The sequence below is a fragment of the Bos indicus x Bos taurus genome, chromosome 26 (genome assembly GCF_003369695.1).
Source record: "Bos indicus x Bos taurus breed Angus x Brahman F1 hybrid chromosome 26, Bos_hybrid_MaternalHap_v2.0, whole genome shotgun sequence".
In the NCBI taxonomy this organism is placed as follows: Eukaryota; Metazoa; Chordata; class Mammalia; order Artiodactyla; family Bovidae; genus Bos; species Bos indicus x Bos taurus.
In genome coordinates, this window is record NC_040101.1 from 42,515,744 (window position 1) to 42,527,860 (window position 12,117).

At 42.6% G+C, this 12,117-nt stretch overlaps 1 protein-coding gene across 22 annotated transcripts in view; it reads left to right on the plus strand.

The window, feature by feature from the left end:
• The window catches only part of SGMS1 (sphingomyelin synthase 1), a 324,117-nt gene that overhangs the window by 218,079 nt on the left and 93,921 nt on the right, over positions 1-12,117 (plus strand). For 2 of the 22 annotated variants that reach the window (XM_027528944.1, XM_027528949.1), the window contains one exon: positions 7,160-7,222. The exons of 18 other annotated variants lie outside the window; for them this stretch is intronic. The gene's annotated coding sequence lies outside the window, so the exon portion shown is untranslated. Of the gene's footprint in view, positions 1-7,159; positions 7,223-7,248; positions 7,328-10,384; positions 10,482-12,117 lie in introns of those variants that run through there. 2 more of the 22 variants (XM_027528962.1, XM_027528960.1) reach the window with 2 other exon arrangements.

A 12,117-nucleotide genomic window follows, 5' to 3' on the forward strand; every position in this document is an offset into this window, starting at 1 on the left:
CCGTTTTGGGGAGGTACTCACTTTCTCAAACTCCAGTCCTGGTACAGAAAGGTCCTTCAGCCAACTCCTTTGCCTGATTGGGAGCAGCTGGTGAGTGAGCTCAGCGCGCAGTGCCAGAAGAAAGCACGTGCTCCGGGTATTTTGGAATGAGCGTGTTTACTCCACAGCCGTGCTTTCTGTTTATTGTGGTAACTACTCCTGTGCAATTTGGGGAAAGAAAAACACTGAGAAGAAGGCATGGTACTTGCTTCCCCCCACTGCCCCACCTGCTTGTGTATGCTGTGTGTAGATGTTACTTAAGTTGTAACGGGAGCCAGAAGACCTAAGGTCTGTTGACTCTGTTGAATTGATCACTTTTCAATTTATGTAGAGAGTGAGCCTCTTTGAAAAGTCTGCTTTTATTTAAAACTGCTTTTTATGTAAGAAGTTATCAGCACGTGCATAGCCATTTGTATGGTGCAGGCAAATATTTTCTTCTAAGAGGGGTGAGGAGGTAGAGGAGAAGCAGATTACTTCTGTGATTATTGCTGTTTTATTGAGGACACAGTGTGACAGTTGTCACCACCAGAAACTGTACTGAAAAGTCAGGCTGAAGATACCACAAGAGCATAAAGGATGACAGGAAAATGTAAATGAATATGAAATTACACCTGCGAATTATAAAGGTATAGAGGAGAAGCAGATTACTTCTGTGATTATTGCTGTTTTATTGAGGACACAGTGTGACAGTTGTCACCACCAGAAACTGTACTGAAAAGTCAGGCTGAAGATACCACAAGAGCATAAAGAATGACAGGAAAATGTAAATGAATATGAAATTACACCTGCGAATTATAAAGGTATGAATAGTACCTTTACTCTTCATTTTTGAAGATACAAACTAATGCCACAGAGAGAATGAGTTAAGTGCTTAAGCAGCTGACTTTTTAAAACTCTATAAAGGAAATGCTTCTGGAAAGAAATCGCTTCCAAGTGGAATAAAGTAGTTTGCTAGAATTTTTAATCAGTTGCACTTTGAATTCCAAGTTCCACTTCTTTTGTGCTCATACGCTCATGGTTAAATTCAGTTTCTTCGAGTTTTAACTAATCAAAGGCTTCTGAGTGAAAGGTGACATCTTGGGATCCCATTTCTTTTGGAAAACAGACTGTGATGTTGACACAAATGACCATAAGTCCACTGGGGTAGTTGGAAAAGCACCCCTCCCCCAGGTGGTGAGAATGGGAAAATATTTAATTAACTCTAAGATGTCTAAAATCTAAAGGGATAATTAAATCTAAATTTTGCCTGGAGTTTCACCTGGTAGCTATAACAGACCGGAACATTTAAGTGAGATGCTTCACACCTGCGGCCTCATTTTCATTTTTCCCAGTAATGCTGAGAGGTAGAGGTATTATCATCTCTGCTTTCTAGATGAAGAGGGTTACCTCATCTCCAAATTTTGCAGCTGGTTAATTTAGTTTACAAAGTAACATTTAGAGTTTGTCATTTCTCCCCGTGTGGCCCCAATTGCTCCTAATATAGTGTTGATTTTTCTGTGTGAAGTAATCCAGAGGAGGTTCTGGGTTCAAAGCAGATTTTCGAAGGGGTTTTAAACTCCTCATTGCCCCAGTGCTAGAATATCAAGGTTCAAGGAATAATGCATTTACTTTGGAAGCTTGCCATTTACAAGTATTTACTAAGCAAGCCCTCTTCTTCACCAGCCCTACTGGTACCTGAGGCGGCCTCATGGTTGTTGGTTTGGGGGAACTTTCTCCTCCCTTTTTTCTTGAAGCCCTGCTAGGTGAGTGTGTGTAGATTCTTCTGTTTCTAACCAAGTATGGCTCGCCCATTCTCTGATTTTAATACCAAGCAACAGAGTTCATGGTCATCCAGTGGGTGAATGTCTAAGAGCACTCCTGCAGTATTTTATATGCTATGTGAAATGTTTTAAAATTTCTACTAGCATTTAGGTTAGTGCTGAACCTATTTGTTAGGAATGATAGGGTTGTGGAAAGCATGCTCTGTGAGTGCTAAAGATTTTTGTTGTTGTTGTTGAAGGTGGAGTAGGTCAGCTCGTCTCACCAGGGGTGGCCAGTTCTGAGAGTCCATCTGCTGGATCATCTGTTGGTGGTGGTTCAGTCGCTAAGTCGTGTCTGACTTTCAACCTCACAGAGCCTCTCTGCCAGGCTCCTCTGTCCATAGGATTCCCCAGGCAAGCATACTGGAATGGGTTGCCATTTCCTTCTTCAAGTGATATTCCCAACCCAGAGATTGAACCCGTGTCTCCTGCATTTAAGACAGATTCTTTACCGATTGAGCCACCATGGGATCATCTCTTGGGATGCCACATGATACAGAACAATGCCACTTTCTTAGAAGACAAAGAACTACATTGTCTGTTCCAGGATGGAATATGGCTCACATGCCACCTCATTGTTCTTGGCATCTATTTGACACTGAATACCCACCCACCTTCCCAGGCAAAACAAGGATGCCTTGGCTTCCTCCTTAAACCTCTCTGAACTCCCAGCTGGTTTAAGTGAATGGAATTCTTGAGGGTGTTGAAAGGACATGCCCATGTGCTGATAAAACCGTTTGGGGGTGACCTTGAGAAAATTGTGGAGAGGAGGAAGTATGCCAGTCCACTTTGATTTTCACAACTGGGGAGATGGTAAATTATGGAAACTTCAGCTGCAGAGTGTATGTTGCTGTTTAGCAGAAGAGTAAATCACATTTTTGAAAAGATGGATTGGGATCACTTTTTTAAAAAGTGGTGGTGATCAGTATGTAGCATCACTCATCTCCAACAGACCTCCTTTCCTTTTCAATTTCTTGGATCTTGTGCGTGCTCTGCGTTCAGTCGCGTCCAGCTTTTTGTGACCCCGTGGACAGTAGCCCACAAGGCTTCTCTGTCCATGGATTCTCCAGGCAAGAATACTGGAGTGGGTTGCCATTTCCTTCTCCAGGGGATATTCTTACCTGGGGATGGAATCTGCGTCTCTTGTGTCTCCTTCATTGGCAGGCAGATTCTTTAGCACCTGTGCCACCTGTTACTTAAAAAGTATACAAGGACGTGGACGTGCCACGCTATGGATACGACATGTCTGCTCTGGCAAAACATTTAACAACATGCTGTGTTGTTACATCTTTACTCAAGATGGACAAATACGGGGTGGACAGCAGTGTCAGTAAGTGGGTTTGTGTCTTATCATACCCAAGGAGGGATTATCAGTAGAGTCACCTCAGACTTGAATAAGGTGCCCACAGTATGCCTTGCTGAGGGCATTTACTACAACTGGACAACAAAACTCACTAGTAGAGACAGAGAATTTAGAACCCAGGAGGTGATAACCCCACAGTTCTTTGAAGTCCTGTAGATACTGGTTCAGAACAGGGATTTTAGAGCCTGATCTTGGACAAGTTATTTGAGTGCTCTTTGCCTCAGTCTCTTCATTCATAAAATGCAGGTGATACTACTTCCCTCACACGGCTGTTGAAGATGGTAAGGATCAAATTGGATTATTCAACCCAACTGCTTAAAAACAGAGCCTGACCAGAAATCGTGTGTGCCGTGTTTTAGTCTTCTTTGTTGCTACTGCTTTTTCTCCTATGGCAGTGTTGTGCCGATTTCTGGGTTTATGTTTAAGTATGTGTCCAGAATGGAGTAATCAGGTTTTTGGAGAGGGTCTAGAAACTCTATGAAGAGTGGTTAAAGATGCTAAGGATGCATGCCATAGTGTAACAGCTTAGAGACAGTAATCATATACTGAGAGGTGATCACTTCTGAATTCTGAGATACTTCATCCAGGCTAAGTGCTTTCTCTTAAGGAATTGTAGCTTGGTATAAAAGAGGTCTCCATTAAACTAGGATTTAGTGGGATTCTTTTCTGGTTTTCAGTGCAGTCTTTAACCAGGCCATTAACTTAACACGGTGGCTCTCCATGGTGTGTGAGTTACCCCTCAGGAGACATTTGGTCGTAGTTTTGATGGACACAGCTAGCGTGGGAAGAGTACTGCTGGTATTTAGCAGGTAGAGACCAGGGATGCTGCGGACATCCTGCAACGCACAGGACGGTCCCAAACTGACAGTTATCCTTTTCAAATGTCGAAAGTGCCAACATTTGAGAGACCCTGGCTTACCTCTTCAATATATGTGTTTCTCTTTGTGAAATCTGAGTACTGATCTTGGCTTTAGCAACATCACAAAGTAGCTTGAAGAGTATGTTTATGAAAGGGCCTTTGAGAGTTAACGTATTCTGAAATCTGCAGATGTGTACAGCATATACGTTTTATCAGCAGTGACACAGTAAAGTATCACTTGCTCCATTCCAGGGAGAGAGAGATTATGGTGGTTTGAGAATCTGATAAGTCTGTGCTTGAGTCTCAGCCCTTCTAGTTTAACTAGCTGTGTGATTTAGAGCAGGTTTCTTTAGCATATCCCTAAAATCAGTTGAAAGTTAATGTCTTTGACTTACAAGTTTCACTGTGTGTGTGTGAGAGAGAGAGAAGGTTTGGACTGAAAGATCCCCAAGTGTATATAACCCACCTGCTGTCTACGTTGTAAAAGCAGAATGCTTTGTAGGAATGTTCAGCTTTCAAGGAGGTAGCAATGAAAGGTTTCCTGAGTTAGAAAGGGGCTCTTACTCAGGTTGGAGAGTGGAAGTTAGTGGGTTTTTTTTAAAGAGAGGGTGCTTCCTAACTTTTTTCTCACAATCCTCACTGCATTGGAACTGAATTGTTTAAAACTCACATAAACACATGAGCTGAGCCCTTAGATGGAGGAGGTGTTAGTCCCCGACAGCTGGCCTCTCTGTGGGTATCAGGAAACGTTCCTCCTGGAGCGGTGGGGAGAACTCGTGGCTGGCTTACACCATGAGAGCGATGGCAGCCCCGAGGTGAAGTGCAGCAGCCACTGGAGGACCAGCTTACACCTAGGAGAAATTTATAACACAGACTAAACCCTGTTAGTGCTCGGAGGCTTTCATTAAGCTAACCTTCAAGCTTGCTTAACTCTGCTGATGGTACAGAAATAGAAGGTAGTGTTCCAGACCCTCGTGGTCTCCAGCTGCCCTTGAGTTGCTTGGTAAGCAGTTTTGGTGAAAGCTCAATGATTCTAATGGAGAATCTTGAACTGGTTACACAAAATTGCATACCTCTGTGGGGTCAGAAGGCAAGAGTTTGATATTCAAGCCAAATGGAAAGTCGGGTTAATAATAAACTAAGTGAGGTTAACTGAGGCATCACAATTTTAGATAGTACCAGTGACCACAGTTCTTGAGACAGCTTAGATGATTGCTCCACTTTGTAGGTACGTCTTTATATATATCATTTTGATTTCTCCTATGTGGGTGGGACCAGAAAATTCCATAAGCTGCTGAAAGTGTTGTTGAAAGTGTTGGAAGGCTGATTATGGGTTTGCCAAGGCCCCTGGGCATCAGCTTAGTGAAACTGTGCAGTAGTGGGTACCAAAATCCAACTTTGAACCTTGTGCTGAGTCAACAGATCTAAAGATAGATTTCTTTGAGTCTTGAAACTAGAATCTCACCAAAAGACCCCAACAAATGTTAGACATAAAAGGAACAAAGAGATTTAAAATGTCAAAGTAGAGTGCAACAGCATAGCTCACCCTCCACGTCTAGGGCCTGTTAGTTTGCACTTTTGTCATTTAATGATTTTTAAAAAGTGTACGTCTTTCAGTGTAAGTTGTGAGTGCGGTTGTTTTTTTTAAAGCAGTCCATCCCCCTTCCCTGAACTTCCTAAAACCTTCATCTCCCTGTGTGCATACCATACATGAGGGCCAGCAAGGAGATCGCTTCTGCTTTCTGACCTGAATTAAAAGATGAGACCCCAAAAGAAACTGTAAAATACTCTATAATGAATGGATCACAGAAAAGATAGGTGAAGTAAGTAAAGAGATTAAATGACTTCTAGGGGAAAATTATAACTTAGTCAAAGGTACTGACATCTTAGTCTGAAAAAGGATCCCTTTGAAGGGGAGTTCAGTGGAGTGAAACTTGGAGAGGTCATGTTGGCCTTTCTATTGGAGAAGGTCCCCTGCCCCTCATATAGCATCACTGGATCTGCCTATGGATCTTACCCCAATGGTGGCGCCACCTGTGGGTTGACATCAATTGGTTAGGTTCCAAACCTGACTTAGACTGTAATCTTGCTGTCATCACTAAACATCCCTGAGCCTACCTGAACACTCATGTGCAGTGTCAGGCCACACAGGAAGCCACAGAAGCCCTTCTGTGCCCACGGTGCATTCTTGTGATTATACTTTCGGTTCCTCGTGAATTATGCTTTTCGGGAGACATAGGATCAGCACATATCAGCATCCAACATCTAGTCTACATTGATGGTATTAAATTGACGTTTTTACTTGAATGTCACCCTGAGTGTGGTTAGGCTAAGCCATCTCCTGATGACCACATTTATGAATTGCAACGTTCAGGGGTCAGCCTTGAACTGTGGCAAGTCCACACCAAGATGACGGTACTCTGTGGAGACTAGCTGGCTTCTCAGTGTTTGTCTTTGCCCTGAGTACCCTTTTCTGTATGATCAGCAACGTAAGAAGGTGATGCCCATCCTAATGGTAGTATCTTTTTTGCTTCTTTGAAAATGGTGAGAAGAAATATGAGTATAACAGTGCTTTATCATGCTGGAAATGCGGTGGTCTCTTGTTAGTAAGTCACATAAACATGAATAAAGCTAACTAGAGTACGTTGTTATCGTTACAACTACAGTGTAAACTAATTCCTACTTTGCTAGTTAGCTTATCCTATAATTCTCATTTAGATGGCACAGATTACTAAACAATTACAAAAGTCCCCAGTCAAAGAAGTTCATAGCCAGCATTTCACAGTAGCATTTTGCAGTGTGATTTAGTATGGCTAAGATTCTTGTAGATTTATAAAGCATACTTCTATTTGGTTCTCAGGATAACATGGCCGGTTCTTTGGGGGCATTTGGGTTCCAAAAGCTGTGGTACTTGTAAAGTCTATTCACATAAAACTATCCTTTTAATATTATTATATTTCCACAGATATACTGAAGCAATTCCCTGAAGTTAAGTACTGTTGATAGGAAGTGATTGTGTGCTGTTGAGGCATGGTTGGATAATACCAGTCTACCAGCCTGGGAGAGTCACCTTCTTAAATCTTTAACATTTACTTCCAGGAGCAGAATTGTCAGGAGAAGCAGGAGCCTGATGTCATTTACGCTGATGATGTCCATGTAAAGGTCAGAGATGTGAAAGGGAATGTTTCTAACCCAGAAGTTAGTCATGGCTGGTCTATATCAAAGGGAATGTCCTTCACAATTGCAGCAGCGCCAGGATAGACGAAGGTATGTCATGTGGCAACGGCACAGTCCCAGGAAGGCTCTAGAGGAATCGTCTTGGAAAGAGAGTAAGGATCGGGCTGGGACAGTAGGAAATTAGCATGGGGTGGAGTAAGCATGGCGTAGTTCCCATTGGGTTGAAAAATAGGGAACAAGAAAATAGGAAAAGAGCAACAATTCCGGAGCTCCTTCTCTTACTGGAGTGAAGCCTATACTTCTCAACAACCCACATTTCCTCCAGACCTTCATTCTCAAGCTGTCATTGTGTTTAAAAGAGGTTTATTCTCTAAAAAATTTGTTCACCAAGGTCTCAGAGTAAATTGTGTGCTCCTGTGGCTGGGGATAAGGTAGGCCAGAGGTGGTTAGATTTTTACCCTGTGAATAGAATGAACAAAAGGGCTGATAGTTCTACAGTTGCTGTGCTTCTCTCTGTGCCACCTGTTCCCCACCAAAGTCCGCAAAAGCACCCACAACAGGAGTCCTTCCCCATGATAGAGATGACCGTGTGCTAGACCTCTGCTGGCCAACACTGTAGCCCCTGGCCACTTGTGGATATTTAAATACAATTAAATGCAACATTCTGTTCTTAGTCATGCTAACCACATCCAAGTACTCAGGAGCTACATGCCTGGTGGCTGCCATCGTGGGGTGGAGCTGATACAGAACATTTTCATCAATTCACCCCAGGAAGATGATTCAGCCATAAGAAAGGATTGGATCCATTTTCTTATGGACTGGCTCCGTCTCCAGGGAATTCCTATATAAACCAAAACATTTCTAGGATCTAGCAGTTGAGTCTTTTAGGCCAAATGAAGATATATTATTGAACATCATAGTTTTCCTCCAGTTTCAATTTTGAATTCCAGCAGAGCATGACTGCTTTTGAGTCAAGGTGAATTATCAGCGCATTATAACGTAACTGGTTCGTTAGGGACTAAGTAGGAAAACAGAAGCCGTTTTGTTTACAGTTGAGGGTATTTAGTGAAGTTCCTCCGTAGGTAATGGTACAGCAGAAGCCCAAGGAAGAAACCCAGAGATTAGCCCCAGCCAGAAGTCACTACTGTCCTCAGGCTGGAGGGACTAGTGGTGGAGGCTGTTACTGAAGCTCAGGGGCAGATAAGAGCCAAAGCCCCAGAGGAGAACCCAAGATACCAGCAGATAGTAGCAGATAGAAAGGTGAGAGGTTTTCCACTTTGCTGTCCGCTCTGCTCTCCAGTCTTCCGCCACTGCCTCCTGTTGGTTGAATCCAGCAGGCTGATTCCCTGTGACTCTGCAGAGCAGAGTTGGGGACCAGAGGGATGGATCTGTTAGCCCAGGGCCGACACAACTGGTATCTGTGATAGAGACGGCTGTTATATATAAGGTGGCCTCTAAGGTGGCCCCCGGCAGGCACGCACAATTGTGCGGTTTTCTGTATAGCACTTACCAGATTGCTTTCTGTGTTTCTCTCTTGAGAGGAACCAGAAGTCCTTGGCGGCAGGGACTGTGTTACAAGCATCTAGGTATTTCGGGTCCCTGGCATATAGTGGGTACATGTTTAGGTTTTTAACAGATTGGTTTGCAACTTACTAAAGTACATTCTCTGGAAGATGTGTTTCTCAGAAAACTTTTCTTTCTTTCTTTTTTTTTTTAAAGAATATGTTTGCATTTGCCGGGATTGCAAAGAGTCGGATATGACTGAGTGACTTCACTTTCACTTTTCACTTTTCACTTTCTCCTAGAGGGTAGGAAGGATGAGGAACCTAGGACTATCTTAACACGAGTAAGAACAAGAGCAGGAGAGGGGAGGGCCCGGAGATAGGGAACCAGGGTAGGAACATTCTGGGGAGTTCATTAGGGTCTCATAAATAAATGTCTGGATGAGCCTACTTATCACAAGGGCTAGCTTCTCAGAATCCCTGCAGTTTGTCATTTTGGCCCCAACTAGGGAAAAGCAGAGGCCTCTGAAAAGAACATGCCCTGGCAACTAAAAATACTAGACACTGATTATACAGAAATGTAATTCCTGGTATTATAGAAGAGAAACCAATTCTTGGTATGCTGTCAGCTTTGACTTTTTCTCCCAATATTTTAAAATTTATTCTAATCTCAGATTTTCTACACTGAGCCCACTACTGTCCTGACTCATGTGATGATTTATGATAATAGTAAATTTGCACCTAGCGGAAAGAAAGTATTCGATAAATATATGTTCACCAAGTGAATGGGCGTATGGTTAGGAGTCATAATTAGAGCATTTGGCTGTTTTTCATAACACGAAGTCCCTGTGGAGAGTGCTGATCTAAACCGTGTGTTTCATTTTCTACACTGTGTTGCATAGCAGTATTCACCATGGTTGGGCCTTGTCTCTTTCCTTCACAGCTGTTGTGTAAGCCCGGCACTTTGGGGTTCCTTGAGCCACTGAGGCAGACCAAAATTCAGAGGCAGGTAGAGTGGTCTCCTATAGGACGATGGTGGTGTCACGGGGGCGATTAAATAACATTATACAATTTTGTTTTTAAGCCGAGAAGCTCTGATGGCAGGGAGGATCTTACATCTCCCTGGATTGTAATCACCCACATGGCCCCCTCTGAAGGCCAGGGTGTAGGCAGCGACAGTGGTTCCCAGCAGGAGGGGACGTGTTCCATTTAGGAAAAATCTGTGGAGTAGAATCGGTGGGATTTGTTGACCACGTTTATGTGAGGAAGGGATGGAGTGGGGCAGGGTGATGGCATTCTTGACCTACGAGAGAGTACCTTTCCCTACTGTTCTTTTTCTTCCTTCCCTCATACTCCAAAAAAAATCCTTTTTTTTCACGACATGGAATTTAAGCTTACAATTAATTACACGGGTCTAATCTAACCAGGAGATCCTCTAGGGAGAACCACACTTTTTTCCCCCAAAGTACTTTTCATCTAAGTGGGGAAACAGTTGTAATACAATCAACAAATCATAGAACTTCTTACCTTCTGCCCTTCTATGACTGTTACTTAGAGTTTTGTTGAGAGAATAACTTGAAAAGTGAGGAATAGAAATGTTGGATTTTTCTTGTCTCCCTTTTTAGCTGTTTTTGTTTTCTGAACAGATCTCCTGATCTTTGGAGCCTGGAGTACTCAGCAGAGTAGGGCTCAGGTTGTCTGTGTGTCAGAGTGCCAGGTGTGGATAACTGAAGGCATGTCAGGTACTGTGGGCTGGGTGCTGGATTTGTGTTTTGCCTATGCTAGCTTAACTTAATCCTCACAGCGCTATATTACAGATAGCAAAATTTTATATATATATATATATATATATTAGAAGTGAGCAACTGAGGATGAGAGAATATTGGTAAGTTTAAGGCCATGCAAACAGGGACAGAATTGCAGAATGTTAAGGCCTGATTGAATGAAAGAAGAAAGTTCTGAGAAAAGGGTGGGCTTTTCCCCCTCCTTATGCCAGTTATCAGTTTACGGCTTGCCAGTCACAAGCTCACACTTTACTGCCTGATCTGCAAAAATGGGTCTGGACCCCTGACACATTATTTCACTAGCTCACTTGCATGATGTTGTTAACCACTGTTGGTAGAAGACGCCAGAAGGACACTGCTGGGAGGAAGGCCCTGTGCCTCCTGGGTCTGTTGTGCTCCTTGGCAGCCCCATGCTGCATGGGCAGTAATTAACATCCTCAGGCTTTGAACACTATATAGTGTGATTACCTATGTTATCCATATAGAGACTTATCACTAAGGGTGCTGAAGATTGTTTCTTTCCTTTTCTTTTTTATTGTTTGCCTCTTAAACCTTGGATAAATACATGGATAATCAAGAGTTGGTGCCATTTATGAAATGTCATCCAACCAGATGACATCCCATGCTTTTTGTTTAATGCATGTGAAGATGTTTGTTCTAACTAGAATTATAATTGTTGTTTAGTCGCTAAATCACGTTTGCAGCCCCATGGACTGCAGCATGCCAGGCTCCTCTGTCCTCTACTGTCTCCCGGAGTTTGCTTAGTTTCATGTCCACTGAGTCAGTGATGTTATCTAACCATCTCATCCTCTGAATTATAATAACATGTGAAATAATTCAATTTGAGATTTATCTCTGAGGCTTTATAAATATTTGCCAAAGGATGTCGCAGTATAATAAAGGGTAATGTTTTTGTCTGTACTGGGTGTTTTATTTGGTTTGCTAGTGCATTTTTTTTTTTTTTTTTGGAGAAGGAAATGGCAACCCACTCCAGTGTTCTTACCTGGAGAATCCCAGGGACGGGGGAGCCTGGTGGGCTGCCGTCTGTAGGGTCGCACAGTCGGACACGACTGAAGGACTTAGCAGCAGCAGCAGCAGTGCATTTTTTTTACTGCTTTCTTGTGAATTTGGAAGAACAGACCTTCCAGAAAAGCTTTTTAAAGATTTTCCCCCCAGGTTGCTTTCTGCGTTCCATGGTTTTGAACTACTACATTTCATGGCAGTCTCTTGCTCCCTAACCCCATGCAATGCATAATTTATCATTTTGTTCGAAACATTTGAAAGGGACAAATACTCAGCCTTTACCTTGAACGCAAGTTGATACTTGATCTCTCTGTGCTGCTTTCATTTTCTCTACGTAACTTTTTATTTTGGTGTGTTTTTCTCCCTCAGAATTCTCCTAAAGAAATGTTTAGCTCATTAAATATATTTTCGGAGGTTCAGACTTTAAATTTTGTAAAAATTAGATTTTTTTGAAAAACAATGTATAGAGAGATAACTGCCCATAATCTTACATTTAGGTAACCCATGTTGATGTTGAAGATAAATAAAACCCAGTGCAGGTACGTGGCTAGCATACAAATGGCACCAAAAG